At 40.9% G+C, this 19,376-nt stretch overlaps 1 protein-coding gene across 5 annotated transcripts in view; it reads left to right on the forward strand.

Annotated features, from left to right (window-relative positions):
- CHRM3 (cholinergic receptor muscarinic 3) overlaps window positions 1-19,376 on the forward strand; it is a 467,593-nt gene that overhangs the window by 117,363 nt on the left and 330,854 nt on the right. For all 5 annotated transcript variants that reach the window (XR_005650141.1, XM_039850305.1, XM_039850303.1 and 2 more), the window contains exon 2: window positions 12,732-12,840. The gene's annotated coding sequence lies outside the window, so the exon portion shown is untranslated. The remainder of the gene's footprint in view (window positions 1-12,731; window positions 12,841-19,376) is intronic.

The following is a 19,376-nucleotide window of genomic DNA, read 5'->3' on the forward strand; positions in this document are numbered from 1 at the left end:
TGGGGTTTAATCCAAAAGTTCAAGTGCAGTTGAATAATACAAATTATAACATGTTCCCGGAATGTTCTTTAGAAAAAGCGAATAAGTAACTGGCCGTTTTTGTGGTGTACCGCTTCACCTTCCCCACCCACTATCTCATGACAGCTTAATTTTTTTTCTATTTTAATGCTTTAAAGTAGATTAAATTTGTGACTCCATAATCACTCTCAGGGTGATGGATTTTTCCACAGGATAACTTTTTATTTTATGATTATTTGGAGTAATGGCAAGTAGGCCGGAGGTCAGCTGCTGTCCATGACATGTCATTTACCCAGTGCTTCTCCGTTTGGCCGCATCTTACAGTCAACTCACAGGGCTTTTAGAAACCTCGATGCTAGGAGCTGGTAAAACCACTGGATAACTTCGATGAAATCAGAGTCTCTGGGAGTGGAACTCAGGCATCAGTACATTTTAAAGCTTCTCAAATGATTCTACTAGGAGCCAGGTTTGGAAGCACTAGGCGAATCCGGCTGTGGACTTTCCGCTGAATTTTATGGGAGTGGGAAGGAGAGAGGCCACCTTAGCTCCGTCACATCGAGCATCAGAATTAAACTGTGCTGCCCACCTGATTTAGATCTACTGGGCTGCAGCAGACTCTGTCCTGACCCTGAGTCCCCTCTTAGTGCTTACACCCTTGCCTGTCCAGTTTCTCGACATTGGAAGAGGGCGTCAGGTCTCCTCATCCTATAGTCATTCTGATTATTACCTCGTCTCCTACATGTACGCTTTTCTGAGCCTTCTCCTGGCAGAGCTAAATCTTGTTCCTTGAGCCTCTGAACTCTGGCTGAAGTTATCAATGGATAGGTGATATTTTTACGTGAATTAAGAGTCACAACAATTCTTCTTTATCCAGTGTTTTTACCAGCTCCCAGGGGCCTCCCTTGCCTACTGTCTTTGACCTCTGTGATGCATATGGATGCTGCCGGGCACCAGGACCTGCTCGAGGCCCCTGGCTGGCTTTCTCCCGCATCTCTAGTGAGACATCCTCTTGCCTCAGCAAACACCAAACTCCGTCTGTATCTCTGCGTTCCTTACCTGCGTTCCTCTTCCTTAAGTGCTACTGACCTCCTGGTGGTGCCGGAGCTGGACAACTGCGTGTCTTTCCATGTGTCGTGCCATAGGTGTGAGAGGTTTGCTCTCCCACTCACAAATTTACAGCCTCAGTTCACACGTAAAACATCTCTATGTGAAGCTCTAACTGAGGCCCAAGTTGAGTGATTGCTCTTTTCTGCGATCTCACAGACTGGTAAATATCTCATCAGAGTGCTCATCTCTTACTAGCTAATGACTCTTGACAGCTTAATTAACCTCCGTTGGCTTCAGTTTTCTCATCTACCCAAATAAAGATAATTAAAGATTCTACCAGAGAGGCTTATGAGGATTAAAGGAGCGCATGTATATAAGATACTTAACTGTGTGTTATATAATAAGCACTTAAAAAATGTTAACTACCTTAGGGCCGGAACTGCCAGCTTCCAGCAATTCGCCCAATGACCGACAGAAAGGGAGGGAGGAGAGGCTCCCGCCATACGGTTTCCAGGCCTTTTAGCAAACATGGAGTTGTTCCTTTGGCCACATACATGCGAATCTACGAGGGAGGTGATGGCATAGACATCTAAGGAATGGGCGCTGTTCAAAAAGGAACGCCCCGCGGCTGTTCCCGAGGCGACCCTGGAGGAGTGCGCAGTGTCACCCGGCATATGGTGGGCACCGTCGCAAACAAACAAGGGCGGGGGTCTTGCCCAGAGAATCAGTGCGCGCACTGAGCCTGCGGAGCACACTGAGAGCCGAGACAGGTTCCTGAAGCGCGTGTAGAAAAACGGTCAGAAAAAGAAGGAAGCCAGAGAGAAAAGGGCCCGGCTTCGGCCGAAGCCCCCGCCTGCCCACCGAGGCGCTCACGGCGCAGCCGGTGCGGAGGAGCGTGGCCGAGGGAGCCTTTCCCTTTCGCGGCACGGCAGGTGTGGGGGAATACAACGCCTTTAATCGAGTAGAAGTGTGGTATCCCCCCAAAAAGTATTTAAAGAAAATGTTAATTGTGTCCCGAGAAAATAATAAAAAATAAAAATAAATGCATAAATAAAACTGTTAACTATTTTTGTCATTACTATCTCATCGTAGTACAATTTCTTTAAAAATTTATTTTCTTAAATTAATTAAATTAATTGGTTGCTTGCCACAAGGATGCACATGCTGACATATATTCTGTATTTCCCTATTTTGCAGAATGCTCAGCAGAGAATGGGAGCTTGTGAGATCTTGCAAGGTTTTAACTCCTCCATCTCTAAAATGAAGACCCTCACAGGGTTGATATGAGGATTAAGAGAAGATGTAAAACTGATTAGCATAGAAAGCCTTCAATACATGCCAGCGACTGTCATTATTTAATAAACTCGAACAAGTAGATGGAGTAAATTCGGGAGGGAATAAAACTCTTCCGTTGCTAGTTTCTTTTTCTTATGCTGAGATGATAGCAACTCATATCTGTGTCAACTGTCACTGAGCTAGACCTCGTCGTGTGATGGCATATGACAAGCCTTGGGATTTGTCTTATTAGTACTCAGCAGGACTGCTTCCTGCTGTCATCCAGGGAGGGAGTAATGTACTGATCAGGAAGAGACCTGTAAGTCTTGTGGAATGTCTCTTCTGACAGCAAGATCAGTTTTGCACTGGACTTTTGGCTGACCATCTGGTTAAAGGCACAGGGCATAAATGCAGAGTAAATAAGGTGATGGTCCATAAATGATAGTAACCCAGCTACAGTAAGTACTATAGTAACCCAAGTCATGCCAGAACATGACTTGAACAGTGTACCTGGCAACTTGTCTTACAAATATAACCCGCAGATTCTGGATCAGCAGAGGTTGGAGATGGAAATAAAAGGATATTCATTCAGTTTGCGATGGAGACAATCATCGTAAAATATATATATTTTTTTTTTCCAGAATCACACACGCACACGCGCACACACAAACTAATAAGGACATTTCTCTTCTTATTCAGGCCTGAAAAGCAGTCTGCACTTACTGAATTCTTTTCCTCACTTCCCATTTACTTCTCTACCCACTGATGTCTTTTCCGAGTACTTGAAAAAAATGTTTGGCCATGGTTGCCCCTCAGAAAAAAAAAAAAAAAAAAGATTTAAAAATTATTACCGAAGAAATATTTGCAAGTTCTGCTCTCTTTCCAGAGATAATCTATCATAGACTATAACATAATCTTCAGTTTAGTGAGAATCAGCTGCTTCAATGTGATAGTCTGCGAAGTGAATATATAATGTGCAAGTTTCAAATGTCTTTCATTTTGGAATTTAGCTGGTATGTTATGAGGTGTCTTGTTATTTAATTTACTTAATTAATTATGTATTTTCCTATTTCTTTTATTTAGCATTCACCTTTATATCAACCCAATGGTCATCTGTCTGCAGGAGTTACCCCATGCATATTTGGTGTTAGCTTCAGGTGCTAGTCTCAACCCTTTTCCTCCCAACCTATCATGCATCTTGTTGCTTTTGATGATAAACATCTCCAAAAAAAGGTCACATTAGTTAATTGCACTATTGAATCAGCTACTAATTTCTTACTTCTCAAATTCAACCTAGTGTCCCAATAAATGAACAGAAACTAATATAATTTATCTTTATATTGCTCGATTCACTAAAATTTATATTGACATTTAAAAAGTGAACAGCTCTAAGCCGTATGCCTATGAAATTAAATTAATAATTAAAAATCTTAATAAGCTAAGTGGGGCTTCCAGAGTGTGACCCATATAAAGAAGAATTAAATAGAAAATGTCAGTGCGAGGGCCCAGGTGTAGGACTTAGTGTACAGAGACTTCAGTGGAGCTGTGGTAAATATGTTCAAATAACTAAAAGACTCCACGCTTAAAGAATTAAAGGAAAGTATGAGAAAGATCTCTCACATATCAGCAAGGAGACATAAATCATATAAAAGAAGAAGGTGAAAATTTACTAGAGAGACTCAAAAGCAGAGTTGAGATGGCAGAAGAAAATGAGCGAACCCGAACATTTATAAATAGGTGAAATCTCTGCAAAACGAGAAGAATATGATCCAACGCCGAGCATCCCAACATATGGGCGTTGCAGAAGAAGAAAGCAGAAAAGGCAGAAAAAATAGTTTTAGAAAAACGGTCCAAGTTTTTCATATTTTCTGAGATCTATCAATCTACATATCCAAAAACCCAATGAACTCCAAATCAGAGAAACACAAAGGGAACCGTGTCTAGACACTTCATGGTCAAACTGTTGAAAGACAAAAACAGAAATGATAAAAAGACGGATTAAAGATATTTATTAGAGACAATGAGGGATATTCACAATGCTAAAAGTGTCAATTCATCAGGAAGATGAGTGAAAACACATAGACACAGCTAACAACAGAGCCCTAAAATATAGCGGGCAAAAACTGACAAAATTGAAATGAGAAATAGAGAATTCAACAACAGTAGTTGGAGACTCCTACTGCACTCTCAATAATTGATAGAATGAGACCGAAAATCAGCGAGGATATAGATTTGAACACTACAACCAACTTGAAATAAAAGGAATCTGTAGAACACTCTAAAATAAGAATACATATTATTCTCAAGTGCAGATGGAATGTTCTTCAAAATGGATTATAAGGCAGGTCCATAAAACATAAACTAAAAGGGTTCAAGTCACAAAAATTGTGTTCTCTGACCATAACAATATTACGTATTATGATCGATTAAATGAACAACAAAAATAAATTTGGCAAATCCCTAAACATTAAAAATCGAACAGAATACTTCTAAATAACCCAGGGGTCAAAGAAAAAAAATCACAAGGGAAATTTAGAAATATTTTGAACTGAATGGAAGAAAATACAACATATCCAAATTGGTGGGAGGCAGCTGACACAGTCCTGCCCCTGGCTTTGGTTTTCCAGTTCCCAGAATGTACAGTTTATGAGGAGCATGGGGTCTGATTACCCACCATTCCATCTCATTTATTTAGAAATTCTAGCTGGAAGACATGGCGTTCCTGTCCCCACACCGTAGGACTGTCACTTGTCCTGTGTTTCTTAATTCTGCTCTTGATATCAATTTCTAATTGACCTGGAAGCCTACTTTCTTTAATGTGTAATTGGAAAGGCCCTTCTTTTAACCACATCTAGAATAATACTTTCCTTGCTGGGTGTGCAGGGAAATGTGCAGGGTGGAGAGAGGCTCAGCCTCTGTGAGCTATGTGAAGAGATGCTCGCGAGTCCTGAATGCATTTTGCCATAAGCAAAACTTGCTGCTGTTTTAAGCTGTGAGGACGCCCTCTTTCCACCCCGAGAGCACAGTATCTTAGTGCTGTGAGGTGGCTGCCATCGTCCTTAGTCACGAGTGTGCTGGGATGTCAGCACCAAGGAATGCTTGCCACATTTATCTCCTGCTCTGCTGTGACATTAAAGGAAGTGTCATCACTTCCAAAGACCAAGGAGATCTGTTAAATCTGTAAATATTCCGACTCTAAGACATATCTGGGACATCTCTAGTGTATCCAAGACACTAGTAAACCATCATCATTTTAAAAAGTGTAATATCCCCTTGCAACTATGATTTCTGAGTCATAAATCACTTCCTTTTGAGACAAAGTAAGAGAGTGTCCACGGACGTTCCTGAAGATGGCCACGTACGTGCCCCACCTGGTGGTATGGAAGGCCACCTGCCTTCTTCCTGCACTTCCAGGGGGGCCCAGGCCTTTTCAGGTTGTGCAGTCAGTCGCTGGCTTGTTGCGAACTTGGGTTGCTACACTTTCTAGCAGACAGCTCAGCTGTCATGGGGGAGCCATTCCCGCTGGATCTAAGTACGTGGTGGCCTCTGCGGTGCATTCTGGTAGGAGGCCTCGGCATCCCAGTGGGTTCTGTTAGGTCTGAAGATGAAGCTTTTTTATTTGTTTGTTTCCTTTTATTCCCTTTTTTTAGGCTTCAAAGATGACTTTTAATTTGCTTTCCTTGGGCTCCATCTCTGGTTTCCCTGGCATATTTCACATTGCTTAAGTATTCATCAATTTCTAATTTTGTGACAGTTAGATTAAGAAATGCCCCTTTAACCTGCCGTATCTGGTATCCACTGTCTTACTTTCTTTTTATCATCTGTAAATCAACTGGTGCATTGGCACTGATCATGGTCCCTCCTAACATTAGGGCTCAGAAATTAATTGCATTTGTCCCCTCTGTACTTATCCTATTGCTTTTATTTAAGAATGTTGAGTCTAATAGTCTCGAATATGGAATTAAGCTCTTAAGGGTAACTTAGCTCCCAGTTTCCTCCCCCCAAACCCACACTGCTCAGGGGCTGTGATGTGACAGTGGGCTCTGCATCTGCACAGAGTGTCGCTCCTCGGATTCAGCTAGAGCAGGGTTTGATTCCTGCCTCTGCCCACTCACTAGCTATTTGGCTTTGAAATTCAGTCTATAAAAACTGCAGCTTCTGTAAAATATGGATTATGATAACAGTTTTGGAAGACTGAGAAAAGAAAATAAACATGCATGTAAAGCAGAGATCAGAGTGTTCACACCTGGGTCGACACGTGAGTGGCTCTGATTTTGACGCTGTTCCCGCTAAAAAGGACTGGGAGAAAAAGGATGGGGGAGGGGAGAGAAAGAGTAGGAGAGACGCAAAAGGAACAAGAAAGAGGAGGGGCATGTAATGGCCGAAACGACGAGATTGTGCCATGGGCTTCCGGGGGGCTGCGGGTATCCATCCCCGCCTTCGATTTATGCAGATCTCACCTCCAACGAAATTATGAGGCAAAACAAGAATCTGAAAATGTGCTTTTTTCTAGGAAGATGCCAATAGAAACTGCTCCCCACTTTCTCTCTGGTAGCCCTTTGCCCTGACCTCGACCGACTTTCCGCATGAGCCACCCTGCCAGCGCCCCACTGACAGACAGCTTGACGGTGGACTCTGAGCCCTAAGAGCCCCTATCCACAGCCTGCCGAATGAGTGTGCAACACAGTTAGACAGCGTTGGAGTTAGCTTTAAATTCGTTAGAAGCTGTGGTCTCTGTTTGTAAATTACATATGGAAACATCCACCGATTTTTGTCTAGTTAATTTAACTGTCCTTACAATTAATAGAAAAGAGTAATTGGAACACAGAGCAAATGTAGACTAAACAGAAAAATGAATTTTCACTACGACTAGTCTTTAAAGTTTAATAGCCAAGAAATGTAAACGTGAGGTGACAGTTACCTCATGACAAGTGTAAACACGCACATAACCCTACCCACGAGCACTGTCGAACGGCCTCAGAAGTGTGCACCTCGAAGGCCGGCTGTGCCTGGCCTGTTGGCCGCAGCTGTCATTCTTTGCGGCGTGTTTCCTGCCGTTCCGCTGTGGCTCTCCGATCCAGTTAAAAGGGTAAATTCCAGGGGCTGAACAAAGAAAACCAAAAATTCTCTTCAGACACTCTTTCAATTTATGGAAAGCCTCGCTAAAATGTGGATTTTCACCCTCTGCCCAGAGCGCACGCATCAGTGTGTTCGAGCCGCGGACACGCGGGCGGGGACATCGGCGGGGCCCGGCGGGGCAGACAAGCTGCCCACGCGGGAGGCGCTGCTGCGGCTTCCCGGGTGACCGGGCCTCCGAGCTGCACAATCAAGGTCACTTTTCTGTACTTTCTTTGATAAAAAGATGCTTTTGATTAAACAGAATCCTTTCAATTTTTTGTGCCTTTGTTCTGTTATAACGCGATGAGAATGAGAACATCAGCTGCTTCGTGATCGACACTCGTTAGAACCGCATTGGGATGGAAGGGTGAGCTGCAGGCTTCGGGTAGCGGGCTGAGCATAAATCAACACGCTTTGGGGGTTCAACTGTCGCTCTTGTTAAATGATCTTAACCTTTCCTGGGTAATATCGTTCGCCGTTATTCTTTTTTGCGGTTCTGCTGAAACAGCGCGTGCGTGCACCGCTCTGTCCCTCATATGTATGCACACGTATATGCACATATGTATGTATGCACATCCACACATGTAGATATGAGATGCATAAAACCCTTGAGTACAGGAGTTAGCATCATCATGTGTCGATTGCTTCTGCTCACTGGGAAATATTAAGGTAAACTGTCTTTTAGTAGAGTAGATGGTTTAAATGACTCCATTTCAAAGACAACTTTGCTTCAATAATTCTGTTTTTACATATGCCTCTAAATGCTTCCATCTCTATACCAAAATAAATAAATAACGAATAGACAGCTCTTACTGAAACAATAGTAATTTATTATCTTGCTTACCAAAAAAAAAAAAAGATTTCAAATGTGTAAAAGGGATGTTACTACCACTTTTAGAAATTTATATATATCTATTTTTAACATAAACTTTTAACTCAGACAACTTATACTTTCTCAAATAAATTGATAAATAAGTTACCTATAATCACTCGGTCCTATTATTTTCATTATACTGTCTCCTAATAGTTATTAATCTACATGAAATTGTAACTTTGATGAACCAATACACATTTTATATTCTGTATTTGTATACACATTTCCTTATGTTAGCTTAACTTCCATACACCTTATAGCAATAAAACATAATGTAAGTTTAACAATGTAACATTTTATTTTTTAAAATTAATTTTTTTATGTTGACATTGGTTAACGAAATCTGCTGTTTCAGCTGTACATTTTAACAGTAAGGCGTATATATATTCACATTATGTGTTCACCTCCCATAGTTATATTTCTTTCTGTCACCACGTATTTGACCCCCTTTACCTCATCTACCTACCCCGTCCCCTCTCCCACCCTCTGGTGACCACTACGCTGTTGTCCATGTCCGTGAGTCTCTGTTTCTTCGTCCTGTTCGTTCATTGCTTTTAGGTTTATATAAGTGATATCATGTGATTTTCAACTTTTTCTGTCTGGCTTATTTCACTTAGCTTGATTATCTCGAGGCCCATCCACATTTTCGCAAATGGCAGTATTTCATCTGTTCTTATGGCTGAGTAATATTCCATTGTATATATGGACCATAGCTTATTTATCCAATCATCTATTGTAGGACAATGTAACATTTTATAGTGTTGAACTGCTTTCCTTTTGTCAGGTTATAGTATTGATAATAGCAGAAATAAAAACTACACAATATAGTAAACAGTTAACAAAGTACTGACCAAGCATGGTTTGTCATGTGGAAATGCCTATACTCTAGAATTTGATATACTTAGATTTCTACTATCTCTGTGTGACATTAGTCAAGGAAAAAATCCTATTGTTTCTTCACCTTCAATTCTTCCTCTGGAAAAAAAAAAAAAGACAATAATAGCTGCCTTGGAGCCCGTACCTACCAGTCTAGAGGTTCTACCTACCAAAGTCTGGCACTTAGTAGATGTTCAGGAAATGGGGACGTTACTTATTGAGAACCGCTCCTAAAGGTGGTTTACCCAAATCTATAAAATGCAGGGGTTATAACGTTTTGTGCATATTTCAGCTGGATTTCTAGGATAATGAAGCTCTAAGTGCCACCAACAATATGCTGTGTTCCTTTTTATATACCAAGTCCTCACCAAGTTTACCTTTGCATCATTCTTCTTCGTCTTTTTTTTTCTTATTCTTCACTCATTCTTTCAACAAATAGAGATTGTTGTGCATTTAGCATTTCTGAAGTCACTGTTAGAACCCAGGCTGCAACTGGCCTGAAGGATGTAGCCTCTGCTCAGGATCCCAAAAGCTCAGCTGAAAAGACGCAGCAGAAGCCTCCACTGCTAGGCCAGCGAACAGGCAGAACTGTGTGTGTGTGTGTGTGTGTGTGCGCGCGTGTGCGTGTGCGTGTGCGTGTGTTTACTTGTCTGTCTGCCCAATGAGGCCATATTTGATCATCTTGATATTATAACATGTCAATCAAGCGGATCAAGATATGGCTCCAGGGAAAGACACATGTAAACAGATAACAAATTATAAATTATAATAGATTTATGCACGAAATATTAAAGCAGCACATTTTTGCCCTCGGGATTAAGAATGGTTGCAGAATTTACTTCTCATTTATTTTTTCTCAAGTGAATACTAACTTACCAGTTAAATAAAGATGGACCCAAATTAAGAGATGTAGTTTACCCAGAGAAAACAAAAGATGTAGAGTTGTGTGTGACGGAGGAGGGACCCGCTCGCCTGGCAGCCGCTTCCCTGTGTGCGTGATCATCACACTGGACGAGTGAGCGTGAGGACGGGGGCGGGGAGGAAGCAGGGAAGGCCTGGAAGAACGGAGAGCTGCTAGACACTGTGTACCTCCCCTGTGACGGGCAGTGTGCTGGGCACTTTCTGTTTCATCATACGGCTCTCAAAGTGACTTGGTTTCAGAGGCGATGGAGACGAGACTTTGAGTATGAAGTAAGTTGTCCAAGGTCGTGGAGCAAGAATCTGGTGGAACTGGTGTTCAGACCCAAGTCTCCCAGATCAAATCTCCTCCTCACTGAGAGACAATTAATGATTAAATGGGAAATATGTGCCTTCTTGTTTATCTGGGTTTAGTTAACTTCTCTGAGGATAAGTTTAGGGATTTGTTCCGGGTTGTCTTACGCTTCCTGGAGAGCACAAAGCGGATGTTCTACAAAACGTATAACTTTCTGCGATGCCTTTCAAACGCAAAGGCTGCGTTCTGTGGGTCGTGCGGCAGATTCTCTTTTATAGTCTGTATGCTTTGCTTTGTTTTGCTTTATCCGCATTTGTTCATTCTTAGGCACAGCCATCATTTGCCCTTAAATGAGGTGGGTGGGGTCTCTCTAACCTGCTTAGGCATTTCTGTTTGCTCTGATGATCTTTCTCAGACCTTAGCCGGAGGGCTCGTCATCTCGATTGTCCGTCATTCTGGAGGCGGCACAGACCGGGTGAGAGTCAGAACTTCAGGACTTTCCTTCACGACAACACCGTGTTGGGAAAAGACACTTATGCTGGAGACGGTTTTCTCCATCCACCCTCACTGGCTCAGGCGGTGCCGGTTGGATGTGGCTGAGTCTAACCTCCTTCCCAGAGCCTCCTGCTGGGAGAAGCCCATATATCAGTGCAGCTATGGGGTGGTCCTGAGGCTCCTGATCCCCCTGCTTCCAATCTGACCCCCATTTCTCTGACTTTGAGAACTAAGAGACCAGAAATCAGCCAACCGTTTATATAAGGGGTCAGACAAGTACGTGAGACTCTGTGAGTTCTTCTATTTCTCTCCTAACCTCTCAGCTCTGCCTTTGTAGCATGAAGCAGCCAGAGACAGTGTGGAAATGCATGGCCGGGGCTATATTCCAATAAAATTTTATTTATAAACTCCAAAATTTAAATTTCAAATTATTTACATGATTCTTTTGATTTTGTTCGACGATTTGAAAAGTAAAAGCCGTTCTTAGCTCACAGGCTACACAGACACAGGTGACAGGTGTTTCTTCTACACAGACACGGGTGACAGGCGGTGGTTCGTTCACCGCTGCTCTCGACAGACAGCGCGCTGCAATACTGTTTCTCCCGAGCTCTGGCCATTGGCGTCACCTGGCCGGCTGTTTCTCTACAGCATCCTCGGTCCAGAGCAGCTTTTCCTAGTTCCATCTGATCGTGCAGCTCCTGCCCGGCGGCCTTAGCCTTTGCCGTGTCCTGTGTCGCGAAGTCCTTCTCGCCCGGGAACCGGCCACTGGGAAGGGGACAGTTTTGTGAGCAAGCTGATATCTGATCGAGAAGTGAAAGGTGGATGTTTTTTCTTCTCTCTCTGGACAGTTTCTTTGCTATTTAACTTTGCTGTTCTTCAGGAACCTCTGACTGAACTACACTGACTACTAACTAGTTTGTGATTCTTTGAAAGAACATTTTCAAACTTCATTCACGTGATTTTTCAGATTATTCTTTCTACTTTTTCCTCGTGAGACTGCGTTACAAACAGGAAGATACCTTTGGAAAGTAAATAAAATGACTGACAAAACAAAAAGTGTGAATTGAGACTGAAAAAAAGTCTGCCAATTCCTACTTTTCTGAATTTATTATCTACTCAGTAAATATTTACACATGTCAGGCACTAGATCCCAAAATGAGATCCCACTTTACATTTGTACAATGATGAATAGAACACCACGCTGTCTTCCGGGGACCTACAGGGAAAACAGAGAGCGATGAGCTGTCTTTAGATGATTCTCTTGACGTCTTTTATCATTCTGTGCGGAGCACAGGTGAGCGTAGGAAGAAGTGTGTGCTCTTCACTCCCCGCCGGTATGGGGAGCGTGGGCCGTGCAGCTCACACCCTGTCCAGTCCCCGGCTGAGCCCGCGGTGTTGTTGGGGGGGACCACTGTGTCGCAGCTCTGTAGTCGGGACTAAGTGAAATTTCATGCACAGGCATGAGGTGACGCCCAGCACGTAGGCCCTAAAACAACATTCCACATCAAAAGATGTTAAACTTTCTTTTATATTTGTTTTGTTTATTTTTGTTGTTGATAAATTATAACCTCCCAATAATATACCAATTTCCTACTAAATTTATTACTTCTTAATCAGACTTCTTTACTGGCCACGTGATGTGTTTCCACTGGCTCGTCGTGTGGAAAATGGGGTGTAACTGAGGCCCTTCCGTTGGATTTTGCTTGTCAGAGACCTTTTTTTTTTCTAATGCTACAGGCTGTAAAGACACTCTTGTGCAAATAATGTGAAATGATGTTTATTGACTAACTTTGTCATCTTTATGTGTCTGGTTAGATCTGATCGGCGATGGCACAGATTTTGGTGACGAGTTGCGCAGTGGACTGTGGATTAGCGGCACTGTACCCGTTCCCGTCGTGAAGCCCACTGCGGAAACCCTGCTCTAGTAGGTCTTTCCTAGTCAATATTGTTACCATTTGCATGGTTATGTATTGAGATTTTAATGAAGGCTACTTTTATAATGAAAAAGGTACAGAATACATGTGTTTGTGTTGCTGCTATGAAATATAGCCAGATTTAGTCTGTTTATGTAACAACCAGGTTCAAAATGGGAGAACAAGTTAGGATGTACCTATTATCTGTATGGATATATGTTAGTTGGGTAGTGTATATGTATCTATACAGGCAGAGTTTAGTATAGAATTTTACCTCTCTTTTAACTAAATGAAAAGGTCACCGGAAAGTTTCAGTGTTTTTCAGTTCTTCAACATCACATCAATCTAGCAATGCAAGCCTAAAAATTTTGCTTAATATAACATTTTGAAACAGTCAATATTATTGTAATTTTACCTAACGGTGTATCTTATATGCTTCCAGTTACACAGCTGTCATATGGTAATTGACATGATGTTTAGAATGACATTGAAAAGGGGTCATACTCGATGTCAGAAGACCTTAATCTTGGTTTTAGCTCCAACATTTATCATTTTATTAGTCCCTTAAATCTCTAGGCCTCAGTTTCGTCACCTGCAAAATGAGAGGAAGAATTTTTGCTTTACCTAATTTATAAGATTACAGTTCAAATGAGATGATATTGTGAAACTATTAGTTAATTATAAACCCCATAATAATAGATGATATTATCTGTGACTAATATTATAAGGAGGGAGGTGGTAAAAGGTTTCGACCATAATATTATTTTTAAATTGGTTAATATAGTCTAGTATTTTTTATATTACTCACCTAAGAGATAAATGATAAAATCATATTTAATTTTAATTCTTATCTTATATTAATTTGTTATATTTGGGAAAATCATGTTTTCATGAAATATGAAAAAAAAAATACGTTTCTCTCACACTGTACACGTCAGTCCCCACCAACCATAAGATTTAGGTTTCTGCTTCTGATCTCCAAGATATTTACTCTTAGTAGATTTTATTTTTAGTTATTTACACTCGGAGGAGAAAAGATACAATAAATATTTTTTATGTATCATTTAATTCAGGATACTGAGGGAATATAGAAATTCCATAATACTCATTTAGTTTAATATATTTAATTACTTTGTTAACTGAAATCTCTTTAATACCTCATATGACCATTCTCTTCAGCTAACAGAATACAGCTAGCTTGTTTAAAAGACTGAAAGTGAAAATCTCAACAAATATATTTGGAAAGACTTTTCCACTAAAATTAAACAAGTTGTTATATAACTAAGCCAATGCAACAAAACTGGTTTGCAAATTCTTTCCCAGATATAGAAATGGTTATCATTGAAGGGATAATGGTTTATTACGTGAATAAAATGTTCGTATGTAAGTTAGACAAAAACCTTAATAACAGGTAACTTGTATTAATAGGTAAGTATGGGGGTGGGGCAGTCTAGAGTCAGACTGCCTGGGGCTGCAACCTGCTACATCATTTTCCAGCCTTGGCCTGTTCGGCAAGGCATTGAACCTCTCTGTGCCTTAGTTTGTGCATGTGTAGAATGGGTGTAATAGTGAGGCCGGCTGCGTGGATTACATGAGTTAATACGGTCAGGTGCTTAGGTGCACTGTGTAACCAGTATTAGCAATGATTAGTCACTGGACGAAGAAAGGATTATGGTGATGACCACAGATTTGAGAATTAGAAAGCCCTAGGTTCAAAATAATTTATTAATTCATGGTGGAAATTTAAGTAGTTACTGAAACTTTTGAAGTCTCATTTTCTGATAAGTAAAATGGAAATAATTAAAATATACTCCATATTGCTTTTGTTAGGATGGCTTACCACAGCCTCTGGGAGTTGTAAAGATATAATCATAAGTTATTATATAATCTTATTTTAAAATAATATAAATGAGAGATTCTTAGATTACAAAAATGTTTTGCCATACATTATATTTAGGGTACTTTTGGAAACGTACTCACTTGTAAGACTTGTTTCGTTAGATCTGGAATTTCAAAAAAGACATACAAATAATTTAAACCAAATTACAAAATGCAAACATAACTGAAATATGGCATCCTGATTTAAAAAACAAAAACGACAAATACCTATTGGCTTTTTTGGACTATCAGGGAACATCAGCTCAATGTTTAATTTGTTCTGAAGTTAGGCCTGTTACCACATTTGAATTGACTTTTTTTTTTTTCCCCTGAAAGAAAGGGAAATGAAGGAGGTAAAATGTAGATTATGTATTACAAAGTAATGGAGAGGAAGGGCTGAACTTTCATTTTTATAACCGTGTATTCCGAATCAGATTGCATATTTGCTCTTGTTATGAATAAACTTAGGTATTGTCTTTTGGACTTGTATTGGCCGAATTCAATAGTTGTAATGGGCGGTGTTTTTCAAATGAGTCATAATTTGTTCCCAAGGTGGGAAATACTGATAACTTGGGAAATATCTGAGCCAAGAGTGATTGCCAGGCGGCTGTGTATCACTCAGAGCAGAAAGCCAAGTCTCCTTCCCTCACATGTTGATTATAAACCATCTGAAACAATGATTGTGTGGTCAGTCCGCCTCTACGTCCATCCATATCAGCAGCCACGTAAATTTAATCTGACTGGTTTATAGTTCAGATTACAGTAGTATTGAATGCTGTCTTGCACTGTGGACTCTGAGAAAGAAGATACCTACCAAGAAGGCACCTGGTGGCTAACGAGGCTCAAATTTAAAGGAGAGCCTAGCAGCCATTTCTAAACAGAGTCCTTTCATGCAACTGCACTAAACTGCGTTGGCTCCACAGTGAACTGCCTACCCGCACTGTGTTGCTGCCATCTGAGCCAGCCCTTACAAAAGAGTTCCTGCAATGGTATTTTAATCAGTAGGACTCAGGCTTTCCCTGTCCATTCAGAGATGCACAGCTATATCCCCATCAGCCTCTTCAACCAATTAGAGCAGTTCCATTCTGACCAATCAGGTCAGTGCCTTTTGGACCAATCAGACTGTGAGTCCTCATCTGCATCACGATGGGCCAGTCAGGGGCCAGGTGCACAGACTTCTGTCTGTATAAGCCAGCTTCCCTCTGGCTCGGGGAGCATCCTTTCCTTTTCCACCAAAGACTGAAGACTGATTCCCAGACTGGAACTGAAAGACTGAGCAGGAAGCCAAAGACGTCTTGCCCGACTGTGGTGGAGAAGAGCGGACAGAGCAGGGGGCAGGGCAGGGCAGGGCAGGGCTGTCTAGCAGAGAGGGGCCTCGCAGCCATGCTGTTCCACAGCCATGCTGCTTCATAATTGACCTGTGACGCTAACATCGTTGAGCTGGCCCACAGCCTGCTGTTCTCACAGCCACGCTGTATCACAATTAAGCTGTTCGTATTGAATAGTTTCCTCCTTCACCTCACCCAAAACTGGAGATTTCTGTTGATGTCGAATGAAGCCAATCGGTTGCCAGCACCGTCCCTTTTATTGTTTTTGCTCATTTCTGCAATAGCTTTGAGTTTTATAGAGTTTTCCTGTCAAGGACAGTTGTGGTTATGGAGGAGGCTTCCAAGTGGAAAGGTTTGGGAGGTGGTTTCCTCGGTAGGAGCCCATGCGGATGACTGTGACTGCTGTTTTGCTGTCCCTGTTTGGGGACCTGGATGACAGATGACCATAGTGCTTCTTCTGTCCTGCTTCCCCGGGGCCCTGCATCATTCCATGTTTCTAGTTCTTGGGCGCGGTCGTCATTCACATTTTGAAGACTCGTGTTAGGATTTAGGATGTCATGAAAAGAAAGTCATGGTGGTGGGAGGTCGATACTGCTAAACACATGGTCCTCACGTCTCCCTGATTATTTTCATGATATCATTTGTGATGTTTATTTTAAGATTTATTTGTGGCTTTGGGAGTCTCTTTCTAAAGGAGTCTGATTTACTCAGATCTCAATCAACTGCCTGATAAACTAGCTCTAAAAACTAAAGAGGAGTCCACCAGCTCATTCGTTGCCACACTGCCAGTTCGGAGTAAACATGGGGTATTCCAGGCTGAAGTACACTGTAGTTTGGAGATAGAGCTAGGTGAAATCTCTATCGTTGGGACTTAAGAATAGATAGGTTTAGTCAGGCCATCACTGTAAGCACGACACAGTCATCGTCAGGGGACAGTGTAAGCCTCAAGACAGTTGTGAATGATCAGAATGTGTCGTTGGACAAGCAAGCAGAAGCTGAGTCTTTTAGGGGGAGTGTCTGCTGAAGAGTGACTAGAAGTAGAATCGATCAGAGGGGAATGCCCTGGAACAGCTTATGTGGCCTTCTCTCATTTGTCTGCAGCCAGTCTCCTGCCTCTGCTGACCAAGCCACACCGAGATGCCCCCAGCCTCTGCGTGTGGCATCACACCGTGAGCCCCCGAGGGCTTGCACATACTCTACATCAAACTCCAGCTCTTCCTTCCGAACTCATTGCACATGCTCTGCCATCTGTGAAAGCTTCTTTAATCCCACTCTGAAAATGGACCGTTTCCTCATTTTTCACCTGTGTACTGTGTACATGCCTCCGTGATAGACCACGTCTGTATCTTTTACAATAATTGGTTGACATTTCTGTCTTTGTCCATTCGGGCAGTTAGACACCATCAGCTGAATAGCTTATAAACAACAGAAATTTGTTCTTCACAGTTCCGGAGGCTGGGAAGTCCAAGATCAAGGCATTGGTGGGTTTGGTATATGGTGAGGGCAGGCTTCCTAGAAAGTCCATCTTCTCACTATATTCTTACATGGGAGAAAGGGCAAAGGGTCTGCGTGGGGTCTTTTCTAAGGACACTAATCCCATTCACGAGGGCTCCACCCTCGCGACCTAATCATCTCCCAGAAGCCCTGCCTACAAAACCCATCACGTTGGGCATTAGGATTTAACGTATAAATTTTGAAGAGGCACAGACATTCTGGAGCAGTGTCCATCTACCCAGCTGCACGCTTGGCTTGGCAAGGGTGGCTTGTCTCATTCAGTCTTGCATGTCCAGTGTCTAGCACTCAACATGTAGCCGCTGATTAAATTAGTAATTGAAACAACATCCTCTGTCCTCAGATTGAACAGGAAATAATTGCAGTTAACATGCCAAGCAGATTTCTATTAAATATCTTTTAATACAAATATTAGCTTAAAATTGGTATTAATGTAAATCTATAAAAAGTATAACAAGAAAAATGAAAAGTGAAACTTTTAACATGTTTATATCATTTTTAATATTTTAGCAAAAGGTATAGGTTTTGAAAATGTTACTGACTATTCACTTCTTTATGCGTTTACCAGTAAGCATATTAATTTTAGAACATTTCAAAAATGATGAGAATTATTTAACCTCATCTTGGCTGAGGTTGGAATGATTCCTTCCATATAAATTAGTAAGAAAAAAAATTCTTGTATTTCATTTTATTATAGTAATTATTGTATATAGTTTGAATTCATTTTGTTCAACTTTTGAGATATGAATTCATTACAAACTGTTTAAAAATTATACACACACATATACACACATACATATACATATATATGTGTATATATGTATTTATTTCATTTGTCTATGGAAGGCGCCTACTGATTTGGGAAGAGTAGAATGTATATATTAAGTGTAATTAAACATTCTTGTAAATTTGAGCTTTTTTTTTAAATAGAGGGCAAAACAACCCCCCCAATCTAAGTCAATAAACAAAACCCTAGTTGTATAGCCACATGAAATTTTATCCGAAATTTATTTTAATAGCTGTACATCACTCAGAGAAAGACTTAAACTGTTTAGTTTAAAAGTTTGTACTTGAATAGTACTATTTTAACAGCAAAGACCAGTAAGTCCACTAAACCTGTATGTTCTCACTCAATACTTACCTTTGTTACTTAGCGTACTTCAGTCGTATACAGAGTGGTGTATATGGGCTAACTAGGTGGAGTTAAAAGTAGCACAGGGTATCCCAAGCCATTCTGCTTTCACAGCTGGCTGTAGACAGGTAAGTGGAAAGCATTAAGCTAAGAAAGACTTCTTTAAGGGAAGAAAATGAGCTTACATGGTAGATCAGTTTTCATGCATGTGCTGCTTTCGACTGATATGCATCAAGCAAAAAGGGATAATATTTGAATGAATCATATATCAGAATATTAATACAGTTATGTAAGCAGAAATATAATGAAGTGGTGTAGGTATTAACACAGTATTAAAGCTTCGATACGCTCAAGTAAGTAGAGTAATACAGAAAGAATAACATATTCTTGAAAGAAGTGGATATTTTTACAATTATTCTCAAAGGTAACATTTGACAAAATTCCAGGTTGTTTCCTGATTACTTTTTATGTCTCTGTTTTATATTTTTAAAGATTAAAATATCTTGATGATTATTTTCTAATTTTTTTTAGCTAAAGGACTTACAGTTGTATGCTGAAATTTTATCATAATAATAGTGACTACCCATTTACTAAGCTAGTGACTGTGCAGTAGGAGCTCACTGCCACATAATCACTAAATCTTCAGAACAGGTCTGCAAAGACAGTGTTATTTTACAAAAAAGGAGCTGTATACTAT

This window comes from Pteropus medius, unplaced genomic scaffold, assembly GCF_902729225.1.
Source record: "Pteropus medius unplaced genomic scaffold, Ma_sr-lr_union100, whole genome shotgun sequence".
Taxonomy (NCBI): domain Eukaryota; kingdom Metazoa; phylum Chordata; class Mammalia; order Chiroptera; family Pteropodidae; genus Pteropus; species Pteropus medius.